Here is a 19492-nt window from a genome sequence, read left to right as displayed (position 1 = left end):
CAGGTAGATTGGTCGAAACCATGGTATTTTAAATTTAGATAGCAGTACATCCACAATACATTGAACTTAACAAGCATTGACTATTTTTGAATAGCCTCCATCCTTTTGTTGAATGTGGAGCCTATTAAGGAAAAGGCTTCAAGTAGTTGGGAGCAAGCCTTTAACAGTTTAAATAGTGTTTGCATACTAAAATCTTCAGAGAGGCTACACACCTGCAAAAACTAATTTGTCAGTGTTCCAAGTTTACTGTAGCTACATGTGATGGCGGCCTTGTATTTTGATAGCTTCTCAGTTTGTATAATGTGGATCTGCACCTACAGAGTTGAGAAGACCATTGTCCCGTGGTCGACTCAACTATAAAGATTTGTCTGGATTGTTCAATTTTATTGTTCCTTTCTGATCAAAGGATTTGTATTTATATTATTTCAGATATTATTTTCTGCATATTTAGAAATAAAGCATGTGAATCGGAGCCATAAGCTCATTTAAAATAATCAGAAACAAATTTAACTATTTAAATTTATTGTGTGCTTGTTGTGAAGTTGTCAGAACACTTCAGTTGCAAGTACTTGAAATCAGCACAGAGACATACTATTAAGTATTTGCTTTGTGAAGAGATGGTAAAAAATAATTATTGAAAGTTTTAGGGGTCTTACTCAGAGCTGAAAATGTAAAGATGCTTATTTCAAACACAACTTCAAAATATTTTTGCCAAAGGAATAATTCCCAAAGTTACCAATTCTCTTAATAAGTCTCACTCACTGGTTAAATGAAGTCCATCAAAGAACTATGAGGACAAGGAAGGGATAGTTATTTCACTTACATGCAGACAATATAGTCAAACTGCCCTATTCTTCATAACAGGTTACTTGGTGTAGAGGTTACTGGCCTTACACCATTAATGTTTCCTGAATTTATTATTTATTTTGTTCTGAAAATGTTGATAATTAAAAAAAAAATAAATAAAGTGAAACCTCACATAGAACCATAGAATGGCTTAAAGATCATCTAGTTCCAACCCCCTGCCATGGGTAGAGCTCCCACCCACTAGACCAGGCTGCCCAGGGCCCCATCAAGTCTGGTCTTGAACATCTCCAGGGATGGGGCATCCGCAGCTTTTCTGGGCAACCTGTGGCAGTGCCTCATCATCCTCTGAGTAAATAAATATCACGGTACACTTTTTTTTTTTTATCTAATAGTTTAATTAAGTCTTTCCCATATTACCTCTTTAAGAGAAGCCTGAAATTTCAACTATATTTAAATATAATCTAAGCTAAGAAAACACCAATGGCTTACCTGGGCCATACTGAAGTGTTCACCCTACTCCAGCTTTCCATCTCAAGCAAAGGTCACTAGGAAATATTAGTGGAAACTTGAGAAAAACAGATGGAAACTTCCCCTCCAGCATCTGGCAATCAGGGCTTTTTTGCTAGATATAGTGTTTCCATTGCTCTTGATAGATCTGTTTGATAGGTTTTGGTTGAACTTTCTTCCATAAATTTTTTTACATCCTTTTTGAGGACTCTGGGCAGTTAAAAAGCCCTGTAACAACGAGTTCCATATTCTAACTATAGTTTATACAAGAAAGTATTGCTTTCTGTTTCAATTATGCTGTCAAAGGCTTAGGTCTCTGTTTATTTTTTTTTTTTCTGTATTTTAAGAAGGTAGTGAATTCTCAGGCATCTTTTAATATAAATTTCTGAGACAAATATGTATTAAATGTATTTATCCAAACAAACTTCTATAATATTATCTGGTTCAAAAATAAAAAAAGTACTAAATTTATGCAAGGAGGGCAATTTTATAATTTCTGTGACATAAAATTAGCTACCAATTTACTTGTTAAACCTCATCAAATTCAATTTTATCTATGAAAAATAAATGCTGCAATTTAGGAAGGATGGCTTTCTTTTCTCACACACATCTGTTTGTGAGCTTGAATCTATTGAATCTGTGCTTTAGCAGCAAAACTGGTAGCCTACTGCTAGGGATGTCCATAATTTTACTTGATTTATAAAAGTTTTAAATTTAAAAAGTCTCTACTTTAGCTAAATAATGCAAAAATCAATATATTCATGAGAAATATGGAATTAAAATGATTTAATCAATGCATCTGCCCTACCCTCACTTTTCTTGTGTGTGTGTGAGACAAAGATAAAACAGCTTTACTTGAATCATTAGGTTATGCTGCATTTCTCCTCCTTGACAAAGCAGTTTCTAGTAGTTGGTGGTTTTTTTAAAAAAAAAAACAACAAAACTTCCCAGGCTGGTTGTAGCAGAAATCCTCTTGCAAATAAAGATACCTTTAGAACCACTCGGATGTGGTCATCTGTCTGGAAATGCTCATTCCTAGAATATTCCTCAGAATCTGACCCTCCATTTGCAACTAACCTGCTTCTAAACCTTGTGTACTTTGGAAATTGCCTGCAAAAGGAAAGTTAACTTATCCTATCAGTTGCACCTTCATGAAGAGGTGATGAATGGTGATGCAGACAAAGCATACCTATTTTACCTGAAGCAGAGGAGTCCAAGCACGAAGACTGCTTGCAACAATAGCTTTGGGAGGATTAAGTTTTCCCTGCTCAGTTCAATTAGAGTAGTAACTGAAAAGCCTTTTGATTATTCAAATGACAGATTAGCCATTTTCCTGCTAATCAGAACATTCAAAGAGAAAAAGAATAATGATAGCTCGTAGATTTGAACTCAGAATGTGTATAGAAGGAAGAATTAAGTTGCTTGATGGAGATCTGCGAAATTGGTTGTTTGGTGTCTGTAGTTGATAAAGAATGTGTTTATGAGGACTTGGAAAGCAACTGCTGATGCTTTTGTCTGTAAGTTACTGCATAATTTCTGCAGTAAAGAAACATTCTTCTGTTAGGAAGAATCATATAGTTTTTCTGATGTTAAATTTTGGTTCTATAAAACTGGTTTGAGAACTGTGAACTACCATTTTCATTTTTTTCCATATGTTATTCTTCTTTACTCCACAATCAAGTGAATGAAGCCTGAAATGTTTAGTGCTGTGTTTTTAAAAGTGCTTTCTGGTGAAAATACCTGTAGTCTGAGCATGACTTATCAAAGGGACTGTGAATGGGGAAGGTGAAGGATAGTGAAATTCCAGACTGTGTTATTATTTGAAGGAGTTGTATGAGTCTTACAGATCCCATTTAGAATGTTTCTCTTAGAAAGTAAGTTATTTTTTTCCTGATTGAGAGTGAGCTACTTAACATTGAGGGTTTAGTTTTGAAAACATTTTACTTGCAAGAAGAAATATTGAGAGTCCATCCACCTTGAAAACAAATGCTTTTCACTCTAATTTTTTACCGAAAACAGAAATTTAAAGATCTGTCATAACATATAACTCTGCCAATATGTACGGCTGTAGCTGTTTGACTTCACCTTGTATAGAGGAGTCTAACATTTACATAAAAAGAATATAATCAGACACATAAGAAGGCTAAAGCTACATAGAACAGAATGAAAGAAACCATTCAAAACCAAGACTATGAACATATACCACCAGGGATATTAATCGTTGTGTTTGCAAAAGCCACATCTACAGCATGTGCTTATTTCTTAGAAGTTTGCTGTTAACTGTAAACATTGAAATACATGTTTCCATATGTTTATACCTTTCCATAATATTTTAAATATTAGATAATTTCTGAGGCAATTAAATGAATTAAAGTGGCCTAATCCAATGGGGTGAAGTAAGCTGGTTTCTAAATCCTGAAAAGAACTGGACACTGGGAATTGAATAATGTTTTCAGTTAATGTATTATTGACTATTTTTCATCAAAAGAGATAAAACTAAACAACTAAATCAATTAAAATACAGAATGGGGTGGAAAAATTGTAGCTTGGTGCTCAAACTCATCTGTAATTACTTTCAGGATGCACAGTTTTCCTATGATAGAATCAAATACTCAGGGAACAATAAAAAAGTCAATCTTGAATCTTACGATAGGCATGTCATTTTAAATATTAAGCACAAAATCATTTCTGAAATGAGCCTTTTTCCATTCTCCCTGTCCCCAGAATTGTAATGAAAAGAGAATTACATCCGCCTTCTTCTTTGAAATAAGATATGTTTTTAAGTTTCATTTTATTAATTTGTAACTTCCAATAGATAAGCAATTACATTGTGCTCTTAGATGGCATGGACTTATATTTTTTCCATGTAAATCCCCAAAGACAAAGTTGAGGGCCTGCTTGTATGTATGTATGTGTGCCTATGTGTGTCAAGCTATGGTAAACTAGTTATGAGAGTTAAAGCAACAAATTACATAGTGATGTACATTCTCTGCTGGATCATTCTGTGCTACCAGAGTTTGTTCAATTTTATTTAGGGAGCCCTTTTAAAACCTCCAATAGAAATCAGTGCACTACTGAAACAGATTTGCGGAGAATGCTTCAAGTTGAAATCTATTCCTCAAATCTTGTTTTAAACTGATTTTACTTTATTTTTTTCCCCGTCCTCAGGCTTTCATTGCAAATTCTGGATGAACTCTTATAAGAGATGCCAGATGTTCAGAAATATTAATATTGCAAAGACGTGTAACTCTCCTGCTGTGGTGCAAAGACATATAGAGAAAAACCAATGAACAATGCAGCTAAAACCTTTAGGTTCATTTAAGTTTAATTTGCTCAGAATTTTATGATTTTACAAAAGAAAACAGTAGACAACGGCATCTTTTTTTTTTTTTTTTTTTTTTTTTTTTACATTTTCTTTTCATGTCTACAGGTATTTTGGACTTCTAAGGCGTAATGCATTGGGTTAGGTTACTCACATGAGCCTTCCTTAAGCCACTGGAACTAATGGTAAGGAAGGAACATTCACACGAATGTATGTGAGTCACCAAGTAGGTCCGTATCTTTATTCATATTGCAGCAATCAGCAATTCATGTTTTTAGTGCCATATGGACAGCCAAAGCAAATCATCCTTGAGATATCATTCATTAAAGAAGACATTAGCAAAAAGGACTTTCAGGTGATACTGTAAGAGCTTTTATATATCATGGCTTTGATTATTTTTTTTCTGTCCTTGGCAGCATGAGAGACTATTACAACTGAACATGTTCTTTTTCTTTGTTTCTTCATTTCCCCCCCAAATCTGGCACCAAAGATGTTCTCAGTTTCTCTCTTGTTAACATCAGTTAATCATCAGTGCTATGAGTTCTTCTGTTTTCAGAAAACAATTAGTTGTGAGAAGAAAGATAATATTTTGTATTCACACAGGCTACATTGTGACATATTCAGTCCACTTTGTAAAGAACTGTTTTACCTATAGCTCTTGGATTAGTCCCAAATTTAGGCAATACTGACATCCCCTTTGCCAGTTCAATCTTAACCAGCCTGCATTCTAACAAACATGCAAATAAAAACATCCAGTTAAAAAGAATTTCACTGTAAGCATACATCCTTAAAAAGAATTTTGTTTTATAGTGACAAATATCTTATGTTTCAGAAAAATGCAATTTCCTTCAATAAATAATCAGAAATGAACCACCTTTTCCGTGAAGAGGTATTTACTGAGGATGCCACTGTTTCTCTCTATTAGTTAATGTGTAACCTAGGCTTTCAAGGGACATGAAATTTCAGCAAAGAAAGAAATGGTAATTTCAGTGGTATCAAAAGTTGTTGGAAACAACTATTCAAAAATGTGGAATATGTAGAATGACAGTCCTTTTTCTTTGCTGAAGTTGAAATGCAACAACAAGGAGCCTGATCAGAGCTAATTACTCTAAAGATGTATTGTCAGGAACTCTTGAAGGAGGTTGTTCTGAAACATGAAAAACAGGAAGAAATGATTAATTTCTTCAGCAATAGGAATGTGGGTATTGGTGAGAATATTAATAAAGGATTTAATCTGTATCCAATTAGGCTTTTAAACTGTTTATTTTTAACATTTATTATGTGGATTAAAACGTAGCTAACTGAAATTATCTCTTTTCTATTCTGTGAATAATGACAGATGCCATTGCTATACAACAGAAATTACTCAGATCACAGTTGCTCTGATGCTATTGTACTCAAGCATTTTTGATGCATTAATAGAAAAGAACAATGCTTCCATCCGTCTGGATTGTGTATTAGACTAACAGCTAAATGTTTCTTCCACTAATCACGTTTTTAGAAACAATACCAGGCAAAATATAAAGACTGAAATATAAGAAAGAGGACAGTGAGCTTCAGAGAAGCTGCACTCTACTTAGGCAGCTAAAGAGCTTTGTGTCTCTTGAAACTAGGGTATGATAAATGACAAAATGAAAAGCCATGTTAGAAAATGTGAAATTTCGTATCTTCCATGAAGACAGCAAAACATTAACACAAGGAGGGCACATGCATTCTAAGATACTGAATTAACCCCCCAAAAGAGCCAAAATAGGTTTAAAGCAAACAATTTTTAGCAAGGGTAGATGTTGAAATGAGACCTGTAGTCTTCATTATTACGTCTTCAAAGACATTAAGAATCTCATGGATATGTCTCAAGTTCGTGATTTTTTTTTTTTTTACTTTATCAGCAAAACACCTTCAAATGTTAAAGAAGTGAAAAACAGCTCTGGAAATAAATAATATCTAGTATTAGATAACATCAGGTGGACCGTATGTCTCTATGTGCATGTAATCATTATTAAATAATTAAAATTCTGATAATTGTTATTACCACAGTGGTAACTGAAGTAAAAATAAAAGTATATTTTTAATGTCATGAGAAGGCTCCCATTCATTTTTACAGTTTGTATTATTGTATTTTTACATTTTTACAATTTGTATTACTGTATCTAAGAATAATAAATATAATGTTTTTCCCCAAACACAAACTACCAGTATATTCCTACTTATACATTACCTGGGGAAAAAAAAACAAAACAGCAAAAACAAACAATCATGTAGGAAGAGAGTATTTTCTGATTTATCTACTTGTCATGCTGGTGAAAACTATTTTCCACTTTTTTTTTCTTCTGAAAACCAAACAGTTTCTAGAAGATAACTCTCGTCTATAGAAAGGAAACAACTATGCCCCAGATATAATGAAGAGAGTTGGGTTAAAATCTTCATGAAATCACCATAAAATAAAAAAGACAGTGTATCCTACTTGTTGGTTCTAGTGGTAAGTCTGTAGTTAAGATATTAACCTGCCAAAAACCGTATAGTTTTATTTGAAAACTTACCCAGTAATGAGACCATAGATGGAAGTGTACATAGCTTGTTAAGGATCGGTTTAAAATACTTGAAAATTACTTAGATGGATCAGTTTAAAATATTTTTAGTCATGTATGCAATTTTTTTTTATCTCAATTGTAGACTCAGATTGAGAATTTCAAGTCATGACTTCTGAAGACAAGGATTTCTATCAGTTAATTTCTACTTCTAGGTACAAACTTCCCATTCAAACTCTTACTACTTCTTTTATTTTTCTTATTGTGCTTGGAGTGAACTTTAAACCATTTTTAAGTAAGTTTTCCAGTGAACAAAATAACATGCAAAGTATGAATCTCTAGAATCAGTAGAAGTGAAAACCACTGTATAAGATGATCTTGTTTTAAATCATTCTCAATCTTATGAAGATCTATGCCAGTAGAGTTCTGTGTATGTGTAAACTACGAAAATACCACTAGATGGTGCTCAAGAACACATATAGTTCCTTGGATTTGTTAATCAAGTAGGCTGAAAGACGCTAAGGATTACATTTACCACGCTGTTTCATTGTTTATAACGTCATCTTTTCCATGGTAAATTACAGAAATTACTGCAGAATTCCCGGGATCCTAGTAAGGTAGGAGAATTAAATCTTCTGGGAACCAGCACAAAATATACAGTAAGTTTCAAAGAGATAGACATACAGTTAAAGATACATTTGATTATGGGGGTGGATGAAGTTCGCTCAATTCCTGAGGTAAATATCTGCTTGATATAAGGTCATTCCTGTGTTTTAGGTCACAAAGAGTCCTTTCCAAATGGTATCTGTACAGGCACATATGCAAGATGCATTTTTTTTTTTTTTTGAAACAACGAGCAAGACATATGGGACCCTCCAGTAACGTCCACAGAAGAAATCTGATATATAGCCCTTGTTTCATGAACTCTCTCTATATGAGACAACAACAGTTCCACTCCTGTAACACTACAGAGGTTCTGAGTCATAGCCACTACATTTCTTAGTGCTCTAATCATGAGGTTATGGAAAACATTTGTTTTCTTTCTGGCTCCCAGCAAACCTATGAAATGTAAGAACTCCAAGAGGAATTTTCTTGCATTGCAGTGGTCTTAGTATTTAGGGAATTTTGTCAGCTGGGAGAGATAACTGGGTAATAGAAAGTAGAAGGGGATTTAGTTTCATCATATGTTTAATCTCAAAGTTATTGTATGTGACAATCACCAGGTTTAAACTGAAAGCACTTGCTCTAACTTCATAGTGTCTGGGCTCTACTGATTAGATTTATTCTGAGAGCACCTACCTTGTTAAGCTGAAGAGGGCCATGAGCTGAGAAAAATTAGACTGCTTAGGAGAGAATTTGCATTGGACAAAACTGATGTGTATTGTTAGGAATATGGAGAGTAATAAGGTCAAATCTGAGTTACTGATGGAACATCAGTTACAATTTATTTATATATGTATTTACATAGGCGTCTCTTTCTACTTAAGTCCTGCCTAGCTATTCAGATACTTCTTTTTGAAAATTCGCCATGTATAGATTACAGTGAAATGGCTGTGTTAAACAGTTTTCTAGCTCTGTAAAGAATGATGGAGGTATTACTCATCCTTTCTGCAGAAAACAGTTATTGACTAACTTTCACTGCAGAAACAGAACTCAGTTCAGATTCCTCAGTGAAAAACTTGCTCCATTTTGGACAGAAAAATCTAAAGAAATTTAGAATGGATAATGAACAGCCTTTGAAAGAAAAAAAAAAGAACATCATTTTATTTTCTATGTGGAGAACGTTCTGGCTTGAAAAAAGGGAGAAGAATGAAAAGCTTCTTTGATTGATTATATAATTAATAGAATCACACTAAAGTGTGCTAAGTGCTTTAAAATTGAGTTGGAAAACTTAATTCAAAATTGGTATAAACACTGAATATAGCAGTAAGTGAAAAATGCATCTTCAGACTCATTCCAAAATTCTATATAGAAAAGCCCAAACCATGTTATATTGTACTATACTGCAAACAAGAGTTATGCTCTGTAAATTTCTTTATTTCTATGTACTGTAGATTTCTCAGAATGGCATTACTACACAGTAGCTACTATACTATGTAAATTAGATTTTATTAGATCCAGAGTACTTCATGACTATAAGTCTAGGAAAGTTTTCTAGTGAAATGGCCATTTGAAAGAGACTTGGTCTTATTCAGTTTCCCAGTGCCTTACATATTTTCTTGCTAAGTCATTCAAAATGGTGGTAATACTTGCTGAAGTTAGTAGTGTTGTGAAATTACCTCAGAATTTGGAAAGACAAAGCATGTTAAAATGATCATGACATGAAGATGTCAAATTTGCTGCAAAGTTGCTATAGTATACTTCCAGTAAGAGTGAAGAAAAATCTCTTATTCTGTTATCAGGAAGTATATCTGAAGTAAAAGGCAGCCTCTTTTCATAGTTGCAGTACACAAATCAATATTATTGTTCTACACAGTGTGCCAAAATGAATAGCAGTAACACTTGCTTCCTATTGCTTGTGCAATTTCTTCAGGGCTATTTTCAAGCTCCAGTGCTCTTCAGTATAGGAAGATGAGTAAGATGTCAATGGAATAGATTTAGTATTTTCAGGGTCTGTGTCATTTATAATATTTGCCAATTCTTGATTAAGCAGATTGACATGACTAGGCTCTCAAGGTCAGTTAAATTAGATAACGATGTGAACAAAGGTGATGAAGCCTTTCTCAAAGATAATGTGTAAGCACTTTGAAAATGCTTCACCTGATGTTTAAAAGTACAAATCTCAGGAATAGTGTGAAAAGGTTGGATGCAGCACAGCCTGTATACTGCATCCAGGCAAAATGGAATAATTCAATCCAAATGGATATATATGGGGAAAAAAAAAAAGACTTAGCTGTTTGATAGTAAAGTTGGGAAGCTACTACTGCAGTACCACCATGCACAATAGTCCCTTCAGCTTTTGTAAATTAGGAAGGCCATGGCTGTGTCCTTTTGCTTTGAAGATAAAAATCTGAGTAACAATTCATTGCACCTGGACTTAGGTAACATGATAAGAAGCAATTTCCCCTGAATCATTTCAAAACTGTACAAAGTATGTCATTTCTGGTCAGGTATAGCCTCTATCGAAGGGAAGTGTTGCATCCAGTTCTGAATACATTTCAGTTCTGGCTTATTCTTTTGTTCTTTTCTGCAGCATTCTGTGTGTGTATATTTCCACTGAGTGCTATAAAAGTGTTGCTGTATTTCACCCTGAAAGGATAACTGTTCTTTAGCTGTGACTTGAGAATACTTCATTTGGGTACTCAGCTACTTCATCAGGAAATGATGGAATGTTAATGCTTAAATTTAAATGTCCAGAACAGTTAAAGAATTGCAACCAAGCAACTGTTGTGTGGGCAGTCTAGTAACTGATAATAGCGCAGAGTATTGATTTTTTTTTTCCATGTAGTAACGTAGTTCGTATAAATTACAGTTCATATAAATTACACGATTCCACCCTGTATCCTTATGACTGGGCATTCTATAATCACAGGAACATACATTAACAGTCAAGCATCTAAAAAGAAAGATGATTAGCCTCCAAATAATATGTTCATTTCATGTAAAGAAGATGTTCAGACAGACTAAAATACCAGCATGTGTGAGTTCAGGATATGAATAACGATGGCTGTGGAGGGAGAAATGTAACATATCAGAAAGCAGCAAGGGAGGCAATGGCATAGACTGGCATAATATGGGGCCATAATCCTTGCTTTATGCTTTATTACAATTTTCTAATTAGCTGAGTGCTGGAAAGCACCCTGGTTTAGTGTGTTCGCAGCACAATTTGCTGTTGCTGATGGGTTTTAGAATATAGAGACAATCATGCCATATTGAGAGTGGTATGGACAAACAGAGCAAAACCACCTATGTAACCTTTTAATAATTAATTTTTTCTGCTTTTCTAAAATGCTTTCCAAGTATTACAGACAAGACATTGTTCAGGTCTTGAGTGTTAAAAAGTGTTAATGGTTTACATACTGTTTATAGAAAAATCTTAATTGAAGGAATATTTTGAAAATGACATTGGTATCTTCCCTTCTTAGTCCCCATGTAAACCTGTAAGTCCTCTGCTTGAATGGCTTGAGGATAGTTAATATATTATGTAAATTAAGAAAAAAACCAATTCTTTATAGTTACTGATATCTCCTGAATTTACAAAGATTGAATCAATGTGCTTATTGCACACTGAAAAGTTCTTAGTGAGTCACATCAGCAAAATCCTTTTTCACTCTTTTCTCTTTTGCATAAGGTTTTTATTTCTCTGTTATTTTCTGTTCCTTATTGATAGTACAACTCTGAGAGAAACATCAGACAGGTAGAAACCTCAGGTCATGTAAATTACCAAGTTTCTCTAAAACCATGTACTGATGTATACCAAGTAAAGATCTGGCTGTAGAGTTACTAATAATTGACTGCTGTTGTACAGGTGACAGAACTCAAAACACGGCAGAGGGTTTTGTTTACAAAGCAAAATGAAAGATGAGAGGAAATAGCAATTAAATACTCTCTCAAGTTTCTTCTTTAGATAATGAGAAGAATAGCAACTCTGGATTCAACTGAGTCAGATCTACTAGGTGTCTGAAGTGCTATTTAAATGTAGTTGAGGCAATTGGCAGTCTTCTGTCCAGACTGTATCGTTCTTGGGTATTATCTAACATACGAATTACATTATCTACGTATTGCCAATAACTTTTGTAGGATTTCAGGGAATATTTTAAGCACTCAAAAGGCAAAGAGTGAGGGATTATGTGCCTGTCTCTGCCAATGGAGGCTCAAACATACCTTCTGGCAGCTGTGGTAGATATGCAGATCAACAGATTGATGGTGATGGCATGGAGTTTCCACCTCACTGAATATCTGCTCTTTTACATGAACTGATTTAGAATTCAGAGCAAGAGAGCACAACTAAACTGTCAATGAAAACATACGTTAATACATAATAATGTCTTGAATGACAGGCTCTAACTGATATCTCTTATTTGTGTTTGGCACTGGGGCACAGCTTGTCCACATTGCCTACACCACTTTCCTAGCATGCCCTTCTGCAGCTGAGAAGGAGAAAAAAAAAAAAAAAAGAAATACTATCTTTTCAGTTTGGAAAGATGAATTGTTCCAGCAAATAGAAATGGAGCAAATTAAGTTTTGTGTAGGCAAACAAACAAAATATAAAAGTCATAACAAATTAAAACTAGTGTCTTGTAGATTAAAAGGGAAAAAAACATCAACTAACTGCACCCTCAAAATAAAAAGAATAAGTGAGAAAACATAAAACTTCTTGGAAACTCTTTAGCACAATGACACCTTCCTTGAAATTTCTTTTTTGCCGTATTCTTTCTGCAAGAAAATAAGAGCTCCATAATAACACTGAATAAAGGAAAAGAGAGGAATTTATGAGTACAGAAGACTATTGATGTTCTTTTGCTCTTCTAATGTCATCTTGTTGCCTGGTCATTCAGTATTGTCAGCTACTTCTCCAATGCCTCATAATCAACTTTTCCTTTTACTAACTTTTGCTTATGCATATTTTGATCTATAGGTGTTTGAGTACTGATTTCTGTAGAACTTTGTAGGCAATAACTCATTCATATGAACACTAACCACTTTTACCCTTCTATTCTACTTTCAAATGAATTACAATTCCATGAAATTACCTTCCCTCTACTATCATAAGATTAATGATTATTCTACAAGAGATCACTTTGATAAGGAATCTTGTCATAAGCCATTTCGTTGTATAAATAAACAATGTAAATCTAATTATGTTACATTAAATTCTTGTTCAGTACCTTAACAAATTTTTTTTCTGTAGAAGTCGTGAGATTCCTCCATCAGTATTTATCCACTTAGAAAATAAGTTTAGTTTGTATTAAAGTTTTTCCTCATTTGATGGGTGCAGATGTCATGTTTCTTAGTCTGTTATTACATGGTTACCACTCAGAGCACTGCTAAAAATTATAATAATAAAAAAAATCACATTTCTTACCTTGATGAAACGAACTAATTCAAAACTTCACCTATTTCTTTAGAACTTGCAGGTGAATAGCACCTATTCTTAGCCTGTGTTTATGTTTTGTTCAACTTTCTTCATCTAGTTGCAACTGATGTTTTTTCAAGGAGGATGTTGTAACGCGGTCTTTTACATTGTTAACTGCTCATCTGGTTTCTTTCATGTGTTCCTGATGTAATATACATAATTCATACAAGTGTAAGAGAAATTTCAAATAAATATATAAATATTGTTCTACACATAATTTACACTATTAACTGTTCCTTTTAATTTTCTTTTAGCAGATTCCCTAATTTTGTCTGCAGCTTGCCTTTTTGAAGTAAATTATTACAATGGTTGATTTTTGAAGTTTTCTTTTACCAAAAGATGCTGTGTTTGAAAGTATTCTGGTCATTATTTTTGAAGGGATCAACACTGAAAAATTTTGAAAGAATCTCTGTGTACTTTTGAGGACAAAAATCAAGAACTGTTTCTTTTCTTACTGAATTGCTGATTGACTTTCTGAAGTCCCAGCCAAAACTGATCAACAGACTTTTCTGTCAGATGTTTAATCACAACTCCTTTTAGTGGTAAAAATCAATACTTACCTAACTAGCATATTTCAGTGTGAAGGGACATCTGTGAAACTCAGTGGAGTTTCCCAGTGTCTTATTCATCCCATTACATTCTTAATGCAGGGTTGGATTCTCCCATATTATTAGTTGCGGTCAGTGCTGATGGTTTTACAACTGGTTAAGTTACATGATTCCTGTAAAAGGTTAACTTGTTTTCCTACAGAAGCTTCCTGTTTTCTCTGAAAGTACAACCATTTTGTGGAGAATCCATCCATCAAGGTATTTTTATTAGATGTCCTATTCATCTTATGAGGCATATACTCTCCAGTAACCTTGTTTTTGGGCCATCTATCAAGATATGCTTTCTTCATATGCAGAAAAAAATGCTTTAAAAATGTTATCATATGTTTTTCGAAGTGCAGGTCAAGGTAGAATTAGGACAGTCTTGATCATGTATAAATCCTCACCTGAATGTATATACAGACCAGAATAATTTATAACTTGCATAGGTATGGATATTGCATTTAAGTACAAATATTGTTTCTCTTTCCAGTAACACAGCCAGCATCCCTGTTACTTGTGATAGTTAGAACTGCAAAGTTAAATGTTTCTAGGCTGAACTGTTGCAATTTCTGTGTGATGATACAGAGTTTTCTACTACTATTGATCCATCTTTATCTTCCTTCACTGCTATGACGAATACTATTTTTACCAGGACTTAAAGTTTTTTTACACTTACTTAATTCACTTACAACTTTATCTGTAGAAACCTTTGCATAGGTCTAGACCAACTACTGTATTTGCATGATATTTTGTTTGGGGTAAGATATGATGTCTATATCAGTACAGAACTGATAGACAAAATGACATCATAAACATTTCAATAGACTGTTTTCAGTATAGCACTGTGGGGTTTTTTTCCTTTAGGAGAAAGACGGAATTGGAAAAAATCTGATAGTGTGGTGAGTCAAACTACCATTAATGTTTATTTCTACGTGAGGATCTCACTTGTGACTGTCTCAGTTGCTGTAAAGAGCAGATTTCTTAAAAAATTTTTGATGACAGAAATTGCTGTGCATTTTGACAATTAATGTATTCTATGTAATGATAAATCATACATATTCTATTGTAAAAGTTTACCATGGTTGCTCTGAGTCTTTAAATGGATGGTATCCTTACCTTTGTTGATGTTGATGATGTTAATAACGCAAAGTGAAATATTTATAATACAGGCAAAGATGCTTGCTTATGTTAAAATATATCTTACTACTATCACATAAGCCATCACAATCTTGGAATGTATTATTTCAATTTACTAGACAGCATAATGTTACCTGAGGGAATGGCATGAAGCTGTGACAGAGCAGGGTCAGGTTGGATATCAGGAAAAGGTTCTTCACCAGAGACTGTTTCAGGCACTGAAACAGGCTCCTTGAGGAAGTGATCATTGCACCAAGCTGCTGGAGTTCAAGAATTGTCTGAACAATGCTCTCAGTCCTATGGTCTTATTTTTGGGTGGTCGTGTTTGGAGCCAGGAGCTTGACTGAATGATCTTATAGGTTCTTTCCAACTTGGGATATAATATGATTCTGTGATATATTTAATACAACACAAGAAAAGCATGTACCAAGTTAGAGGAAAATGTCAAAATGGCTAAGACATACATGACCATGCACAGAGTAAACAAGTTGATGAATGTTTAGATTATTTTATACTCAATGAATGCTACTGTGTTATCAGTTAAACTGATGCACTTCCTTTGACTATTTCTAGAGTAAGATTTTATCAAATGTGTATTTAAGAATACTTTTATAATTATGATCATAATGTAATGTAGCATGTCAACACCATCACCACAGTGTGATACTAAGCCATTATGAAGTGAAAGCCACTATGAAGGATTCTTAGCATCTACTTTATCCATCCTTATTCATAAAAACATATACCTGGTAAGCTTTTAAGACTGCCTTGCCTGCCTTGCCTGAAGTTTGATTATGATAAAAAAACAGTATCCATAAAAAAAAAAAAGCAGAATTAAAAAAAATACAAATCCCAGCACCTTGGCATAAGTGTGGAAATCCATACCAGTACTTACACTGAACAGATTATCAGTGCCTGGATAAAATAAATTTAATCTACTTGAACTGTCTAGAAACACAAACTGTAGTTCTACATCACTGTTTCAATAGTAAATATATATATATATATACTTGTCCTGCTTTCAGCTGGGACAGAGTTGATTTTTCCTTCATAGTGTCTGTTATGATGCCTTGTTTTGGCCTTAGAGGAAAAACATTGTTGATAACACACTAAAGTTTCAGTCATTGCTGAGCAGTGGGGGTAGGAGTAAGTGAATGACTACGGGGTGCTTTGCTGTCTGTTGGGTTAAATCACAGTACAGAATTCCAGAAATTGTTTTAAAATTATTTGAAAAGTAAACTTAATTCACAGAAAAAATCAAATAAATATGTTATAACTCCAAAAGCAAATATATTCAAATGTATATAAAATATCTACTTATGTGTTTGCTTCACTATTAAAATGTGTAACAATTAGCAAATATTTTAGAAGACTCTAAAGTCATGTTTGATGAATACAGTTGTAAACTCAATAAATAGATACAGAATGGAACATTTCCTGTATCCATAGGAATTTATTATTTTTATAATTTATCAGTAACACATACAAGAAAATAGAAAGAGAAGAAATGTTGAAAGACAGAAATTATGAAAATAACAATACTAGTATCAGAAGAACTCTTAATTTCACAGATTTAACTTCTTGTTTGTGCTTCCTTTGGTTTACTTGTTTAAGGGCATAAAAACAGTACCAGCTGATGAAATTTCTGTTCATGTGTTTCTGCTCTTGTTCTCACACCATCAGGATGGCCCCACTGGAGAAAAATGTAAGGAGACTCCTTAGTGAATGTCTTCCTTTCTCACAGAGGAATCACATAAATCCTAAAGAAGATTAAAATGTTTTGGGATATTTTCTCTTAGACAGCATATATGAAAATATCTTCTCCATGAAAAGCATACCTGAAACAGAATCAAGGTGTACATTTCTAGATTTTAAATAATGTGGTAATTATCTGGACACTGCAAATCATAATATGTAAGCACTACCATGTCAGTAAAGGGTGTCCTTAACTATAATGGAAACATAAATTCCTTTTATTCCAACAAATACTAGAAATTTTCAGTTTATTGAAATTCCCTTTCAATATATCAAATAGCCATAAAACTTTCTCTTTTCAGAAGTCTTTCTCTTTTCATGCATTTTAGTTTAGCGTGCATAATGCTTGTAAGTTGTATTCAGTGAAAATGAAAAGCTTTAGGTCTCTGAGACTCATTACTATGTAAATGAACTAACAAGCATGTGCACAGCAAAACAGGCTATAAAAAGTAAAATGTAGTTTAGTTTACCAATATTTTGTAAGTGTTTTAACAGCTTGAACAATTAAGTTTGGAACTATGGTGAATTGGATTTGTATGTGTGTGTTTTTATCTGTTTGATTGACTTTTTTTTCCTTTGTTTAGCTCTAATTACTTTTTTAGGTTACTTTCAAGTTGCAGATTTGCATTTACTAGGCATCATTATCTTTGCCATCGTATATGAGAAGATATCCATATCTCTAGTTGCTGAACTGTCAAGAACTGGCAAATAGAAAGTACACAAGCTTATTAAAATACAATTAAGTGTCCAAGAAGTCTGTGATTGGAAGAAAACACTTTTCCTGCTTTTCCCCATTTTGAGGGAAAGTTTTTAGGTATGGAGGGGTATGCTTTCTATCTAGCTGCAGATGGGAGTGAAACAACTTTGCTTGCTTCTGTAATACCCCATATTATGAGCTATTATGTCAAACATATATATGAGAACATGGGAACATGAGAACATATTTTCGTCATTCTGTGGTTAACAACACTGCAGGAGAAGTCTCAAAGATTTTAGGCGTTGCAGCAGTTAAGATGGCAGTTCCTCTCAGTGAACTGTAGGTGTTGATTTGAGATAGCTGTGTATGACTGAATCATTACTGAATAGGAAAATGAATATCTCATCATAGAGTAGACATTTGAAGTAGGCAAAATAAACTGTTTTCTACACTTCCTAATTTTGTTCTTCAAGCAGGGGATAACTAGCTTGGATAAAACATCTATATCACAGATATCTAAAAGCCAGTAAAATCTGTGTACCCTAATTTCCAGATCTCGTGGGAGCTTAGCTAGAAGTAGCACTAAGTTGCTTGTATGGACACAGTACTAGGCATGTGCCAAAGCAAAACTGTAGGGAGCTGACAACTCCAAAGCCAAGTAGTATTAGACACCTCTTGCCATGTGTGCGAGCAGGCATTTGTCTTTGCAGTACATTTAATTAATTCTGCTCTTCCCAGAGAAGGGGAACAAAGCTGGTGAGGGGTCTGGAGCACAAGTCTTATGGGGAGCAGCTGAGGGGACTGGGATTGTTTAGTCTGGAGAAGAGGAGGCTCGGGGAAGACCATATAGCTCTCATCAACTACCTGAAAGGAGGTTGTGGCCAGGTGGTTTTGGGCCTCTTCTTCTGCATAACTAGTGTTAGGACTAGAGGGAATGGCCTCATGTTGTGCCAGGAAAGGTTCAGGTTGGATATTTGGAAAAATTGCTTCTCTGAAAGAGTGGTCAGGCACTAGAATGGGCTGCCCAGGGAAGTGGTTGAGTCACTGTCCCTGGAGACATTCAAGAAACATGTAGATGTGGTACTACGGAACGTTGTTTAATGGGGAAATATATAGTAGGTGAATAGTTGGACTAGATTATCTTGGAGGACTTTTCCAACCTTAGTGATTCTATGACTCTATGTTCATTCTTGTAGATACCTATACAGGTTAAACAGACTAAGAATCAGTTGATAGATCTCAAAATACACGTGTCATACTCAGATTTTTCCAAATGCAGCTAAAATGTGGGTCTGTATTAAACCCATAATACTAGCTTCTATGACTGGATCATAGATTCATGCAATGGCAAGCATAGCAATGATAAAACATAGCATACAAAACAACATGAAAAATTTGATGGACTGAAATAACCAAAAATGTTTTAAAAATCAAATGTAAAGTTATACAACAAAGCATGATAACTATGTCACATCTACTACTTCTGAAAAACAGGGATCCAATTCAATGTGAAAAAAAAAGAACAACAATTCGATCTGTAACAAAATGGAATAACATCATATTGTTGGTGCAGAGACTTGTGAGTAAGGATGGGAGTATTTATCATGGTAGATTGGGAAGCCTACAGTAAAACGCTTTATATAGCACAGACATTTGCGTTTTAATGTGGTAACTAGCAGCAGAAGTACAGAGAATTAAAGAAATATTTGACAATAAGAAATACAAAGAAACCACTCTCAAAAAGAATTTTGAGATTTGACATGATTATAGTGTGTGTGGGTGAGAAAGTAGAATACCAAAGGACCCTCTAGTTTAACTGGAGAAGACAGCAATTTTCAATAGATCATGCTGAAGAAATGGAAACTAAAAAGGAGCAAAGCTGATTAGCTCCTGGACCTAACTACCAAAGTGAATGCTGACTTCAGCATCTCTTGATGATTTCCATTCAAGACTGTATTACGGGACTGTAAGAAGAAATTTAAGAATCTTTACTATTTATGGTAAACCAGATTATATGATCAAACAGGTTTGTTCTAGCTTTATACTCAGTGAATCTGTGAATCTAACTAAGCT

This window comes from Numida meleagris, chromosome 6 (assembly GCF_002078875.1).
Source record: "Numida meleagris isolate 19003 breed g44 Domestic line chromosome 6, NumMel1.0, whole genome shotgun sequence".
In the NCBI taxonomy this organism is placed as follows: Eukaryota; Metazoa; Chordata; class Aves; order Galliformes; family Numididae; genus Numida; species Numida meleagris.
This window is presented reverse-complemented; position numbering follows the sequence as displayed.